We start from the raw sequence: 6,000 nt of genomic DNA, 5'->3' as shown, positions 1-6,000 counted from the left end.
ATGATGAATCCGGTCATCTACAGCATGAGAAACAAGGACATCAAAGCAGCTCTGTGGAAACTGCTGAGATGGAAGTGGTTTATTGTGACAAAGATGTCAGTTATTCTCCAGTGACTGTGGTTCCACTGAACATCTTTATAGAAACAACCAACTTTGTTATTAATACAAATTAATTCCACCGATTCCCATTTTGTTGCTTTAGCACTACACTATTTAAAATAATCTCTGTATTTAATTTGAAGCTTATGTCTCCCTGAACTAGTTAGTCTCTAAGATGCTGCTCAGCCCTAGCTAGTGTCTTGGTGTCTATTGAAATTCAGCTTTGATGCTGATAGTGTCATTTGTTACTGCACTATTGCAACACCTCGTACATAACTTCTATATCTCAAAAAATCCCTCTTGGAGAATATCGTGAGATCTTTCTCCTTTTTGTGTTACAATATTTTCTTGAGGTTCTCCTATCTGAGATCTGGAAGGAGGGTCGGAGAATGTTTAAAGGGGAGTGATAATAGTTTTTAGATAGGAGGTGTCAGTGATCACTCTGGTGCTGGGAGTCTTAATCATGATTTCCTTGTACAGGTTTTGCAAGGGAGCTAATGGCTTCTTCCACACCACGCTGAAGGGTTGGAAATGATTTCTTCTAAGTGTCTACTGACTTGAGCTTCTATACAAATCATGACTGTCATGATGCTGGGTTTTTGTTGTCCTTCTATTTCACCCCCTGAAACAGTAGATAGGTGAGCCTGGGGATTTTGGAAGGTGATTTAACTGTGTCAAACCAAAATGGCTTTCGAGCCGCCGGTCCCTCAATCCATTATCCCTTCCAACAAGCAGCCTATCCTATGAAGTCCACTAATTCCAGGAGCATGGCCTTTCTTAGAAATGATGAAGCAGCAAACTCGGTGGAGACCCGAATCTGGTACTGTACAACTCCATGGAAATTGGGATTGCTGTTCCACCCCAAATCCTACAAAATATGAACTGTGTTTTGCTTTCAAATCAGATAGAATAATCAACATTCCCCAGTGAAAAAAGAGTTTCTAACAAAAAAAAAGTAGAAGAAAAAGTTTCTTCTCCAAGAAAATACTGCTAGCAATTTAGAAAACTGTCCAGAATTAACACTCAAAAGGGCAATTTTCAGCGTAAGGAATTGGATTGTTTTGACTGATATGGCCACATAGTTTCATAGTTTCATAGTAGGTAGGGGCAGGAGGGACCTGAACAGATTATCTCGCCTGACACCCTGCCACAGGCAGGAATGAATGCTGGGTTCACAAGACCCCAGACAGGTGAGCATCCAACCTCCTCTTGAATTTGCCCAAGGTAGGGGCGAGGACCACTTCCCTGGGAAGTTGGTTCCAGATTGTGACCACCCTTCTGATCTCCAACCTAAACCTATTTTCCATCAGCTTATGACCATTGTTCCTCGTCAACTCAGGTGGTGCTGGGGAGAACAGGGCTCTGCCTATTTGCTGTTGATCCACCCTGATGAGCTTGTAGGCAGCCACCAGGTCCCCCCTCGGCCTCCTCTTGCTGAGGCTGAACAGGTTCAGGTCCCTCAGCTTCTCCTCGTAGGGCCTGTCCTGCTGCCCTCTCACCAAGTGGGTGGCCCTCCTCTGAACCCTCTCCAGGATGGCCTGAAGTATAGCGCCCAGTACTGGATGCAGTACTCCACCTGTGCCCTGACCAAAGTGGCATAGAGGGGGAGCATCACCTCTCTGGACCGGCTTGAGATGCACCTTTGGATGCATGACAAGGTATGGCTGGCCTTGCTGGCTGCGGTCTGGTATCGGTGGCTCATGTTTGTCTTGGAGTCAATAATGACTCCAAGATCCCTTTCCACCTCTGTGCTTTCAAGAAGGGAGCTCCCCAGCCTGTGTGTATGCTGTGGACTCCTCCTCCCGAGGTGCAGCACCCTGCATTTGTCTACGTTGAACCCCATCCTATTCTCATCTGTCCACTTTTGTCGTCTGTCTAAATCTAGTTGCAGCCTCTCTCTCCCTTTGAGTGTGTCCACCTCGCCCCACATCTTAGTGTCATCAGCAAACTTGGACAGCGTGCTTTCCATCCCCTCGTCCAATTTGGGCAATTTGCAGCTAGTTCTGGCAATGTAGTTTACATACAAGAAATAGAAGAAAGGGAACTCCTATCGAGAGGTGAAATGGAGTTAGGCTGTGGAATTGCCATCCTTGAAGGTTTTTAGCACCTGGATGGACAAAGTCATGGTTGGCACGATCCAATTGGAGATGGTTCTTCTTTCAGCAAGGGGTTGAACTAGAAGACCTCCTCAACTTCCTTCCAAGCATAATTTTCTACGTTGTCCTTCTGTGCACTTGTCCTTACTGAACCTCATGATATTTCTTTTGGTCCAATCCTCCAGTTTGTCGAGGTGTCTCTGAATCCTAGCCTACCCTCCAGCATATCTACTACTCCCCCCAGCTTGGTGTCACCTTCAAACTTGATGAGGAGTGACTCCATCACATCTTTCAGGTCTTCGATGAAAATATTGAAATAGGCCCCAGGCCCAACCCTAGGGACAGTCCACTGGACATTACCTGCCACCTAGACAGTGACCCATTGATTACTACCCTCTGGCTGAACCAATCAGCCATTTTCAATCCACCTCACAGTCCATTCAACCCATACTTCCTTGGCTTGCTAGTAACAATATTGTTGGAGACTGTATCCAAAGGCTTGCCGAAGTCCAGGTATAGAGCATTCAGAGCTCTCCCTACATCCATAGGGGCAGTCATCTCTTCCATCAGGTTGGTCAGGCATGACTTGCCCTTAGTGACTCCATGCTGACTGTTTCTCATTACCTTTGTCTCCTCCAAGTGCTTACAAACAGATTCCTGGAGGACTCGCTCCATGATTTCTCCAGGGATGAGGTGAGGACAACTGTTCTGTAGTTCCCCAGACCCTTCTTCTTCCCTTTCTTAAAGATGGGCACTATACTTGCCCTTTTCCAAATATCCAGGACTAAAACCCAAAAAGAAACTTAAAAGAAATGGAAATGTGGACAAATGGCAAGGGAGGAGGATAAGAGTATTATTCAGGCCAGCTAGGATGAAATCAGGAAGGGCAAAGTGCTGTTGGAGTTGCAGGTAGCCAGGGATGAGGAAGGAAACAAGAAGATTTTCGACAAGTATGTCAGCAACAAGAGGAAGATCAGGGAAAGCGCTGGTGCCCTGTTGAGTGGTGGAAGCAACTTAGTGACCGATGATGGGGAAATGGCTGAAGTGCTCAATGTCTTTTTTGACTTCAGTCTTCACAGGCAAGGTCAGCTCCCAGACTGTTGCACTTGGCAGCACATTTTGGGAAGAAGATGAGCAGCCAATACTGGCAAAAGTTCAGTTTAGGTTCTATTTAGAAAACCTGAACCTGTACAAGTTCATGGGGCCAGAAACAAATGCACCTGAGGGTGCGGAGGAGGTTGGTTGATGTGCAGAGCTGTACAAAGAAACAGGCTTCCTCGGATATTTGAATGGAGAGGTGGCGGTCCTAAACGTGTAGTTGTAGAAAGCGCTCAAACCGTAGGTGTTGGAAGCTGGAGAAGGAGACGACACTCCTGAGTTCCCCTACAATCAGAGAAAAATAGAGCTAGAAGGAACCCCTGGATGTCATCTACTCCAACCCTCGGCTTGAAGAAGGACCATTGCTATCCAAAGCCAAACCCTGTCTAAAATGTTACTAAAAGTGCACAGGCAACCCCCTTCCATTGGAGGATGGGAAACCCTGCCATGGTCCTCCCCATTTGACCATATATTGAAATTATTCCCTGATGCCAAATACAGGGATTGGTCTGACCCTGAGTGGAAGGTCCTGATACCCAATCGAAACCTACTTTTACCGGTGTTTTGGATTCACTCTCTTCTCCCCGTCTCTTCTCCCCTCTGTCCTGCTTCCCCCAGCCCTTGCCCCCATTCCTTCAGATCTCCCATAGTACCATGTAAGTGGACATCATCCCACCTTTCCCCCCAGCTCCGGTCATTACGTGTCACCCTCATCTGCTCGTCTACCACATGCTGCCATGCCATTGTACCCTCTCTTTCCACACCAATTAGCCAATTAGCAGCCAGTACTGACTGCTTGTGAGAAAAGCAGGGTTGTGGGGTGAGGTGAAGCCCGACACTTGTAGCAACGGGAGGGAGGAAAAATCCTTACCAGCCCCATGCGGCTATTAGCAAAGCCCAGAAACATTGGCCCACGGATAGAAACGGCCTAAGTTAGAAGCCAGAGTGAAATCCTCTGACGTGATCAGCAATAGGTCAAATGAGAGAATCATGACTCCTTCTGGCTTCAAAATTACAGATTTCATAGACGTTAGGGTTGGAAGGGACCTTGTCAGATCATCAGATCCTGCCTCTTGCCTTAGGGACAAAGGTAGAGGCAAAGGATCCCAGCATGATAAGCATCCAAATGTTTCTTAAAGGTGATCAGAGCTGGTGCTTGCACCACCACGGGGCGAGTCTATTCCAGTGACTCGGTGAATCCGTGTCTAATCAGTGAATCCAGGGGTGTTTGTCCCTGGTCTCTGCTTGTGAGCTGTGCAAGGCTCTAGGGACCGAGTCCTACGAGCTCTTAGGAAAGATGCATAGAGAAATCACTGCGCTGACGCTTCGGTCCTTTTATTCCAGCAAGGCTCCATGTGAGCTACACCCAGAGCTCTTTCTCAGAGAGAAATCATGTTGATCTTCTCCTCTCCGTTCTCTCGTGGAGTGAGGGGTGGATGAGTGCGAAACCCGTGCCCCTGGCATCTCGATAGTGCAGTGATAGGGGGACAAGGGATTAGATACAGTCAGTAACCAAACTGTCCTGGCGTTCAAGGATCTAATGTAGGAAACCGAAGACAAAACCATTAAGAAGAGCACAGTAAGTAAAATATTCAATTCAACAAAGTTTGGGTATTGAGGCAGAGGAATATTTGGAACAGAAATATAAATTACAATTAAGAATTGTTTGAAAGTCTTATTCTCCATGTAATAACATTTCTTCAGTTTGTCAGACAAGTAAATATGTTTAAAAAAAAAATGCAGATTTTCCATTTTGTACACTAGTATAACTGAGGTGAGCGACCAGGGCAGGAGCCCCAGGCAATGCCTTTGCAGAAGGGTGCAGAATTAGACCTCTCATCTGCATCTCCACATCCCTGGGCTTGGAGCAGCCCTGCTAACATGTCTTCCTTTTTATCAATAATCCCAGAAGTACTAAGGATAATTTAGTTTCTTGCCCACAGAGGGATTTCAGCTTTAGCAAATAAAGAAAAGATGATCTTTTCAGATGATCAATCAGGATCAATTTTTTTTTAAATAGATGAGTTACAATACTTGAAGCAAAACTGGGGTCTTGATAGCCCATGCATATACATATTTGTGAGACTGGTTTGCAATCAAGTGGCTGGCAGGATGTGAACAAAGCTGTGTGCAATCTTCCCAGATGACTCAGAGCTTAAGACATTGGCTGTGTCTATACTATATGTGCCTAGGAAAATGGAAATACAATGGTGTGGCCTTTTTGACTTCATACCTTCATGATCAGCTCCTTGTGGGTCAGACTCAGGCACCAGCATTCATAAAACGGGGTTGTAATTGTTCTCTTTTCCAAAGCTATCTCATGGAACGGACCTAAAACCTGATGGGGACTGACACAGCTCCTCGGACTGCAGAGCAGCTAGGCCAGTATATGCCAGTGAGACAGTGTGTCAGTGCACTGACAAATTCTGCATTTTCACAGACATGGGAAATGTGTCCGCTCTAGTCGGTGCCAGTGACAGGGTCTCCACAACAGCACTGGCAAAATACCTTTGCTGCCCACTTTTTAGATGAAATGCCACAATATTCTGAAGTGACAAAAACAGTTTCTTAACAATTTTGTTACTTTAGGGGCCCTAATTTTTCATTTAACCCCCCCACCCCCTCCAAACTGCCTTTCAACTGAAAATCAAGTGGCACTATTAAAAAAAATAAGACATGCATGACTGTGGACAGGAAAGCTGGGGTT

Source organism: Alligator mississippiensis, chromosome 7 (assembly GCF_030867095.1).
Source record: "Alligator mississippiensis isolate rAllMis1 chromosome 7, rAllMis1, whole genome shotgun sequence".
In the NCBI taxonomy this organism is placed as follows: Eukaryota; Metazoa; Chordata; order Crocodylia; family Alligatoridae; genus Alligator; species Alligator mississippiensis.
Note: the sequence above shows the minus strand (reverse complement) of the source record.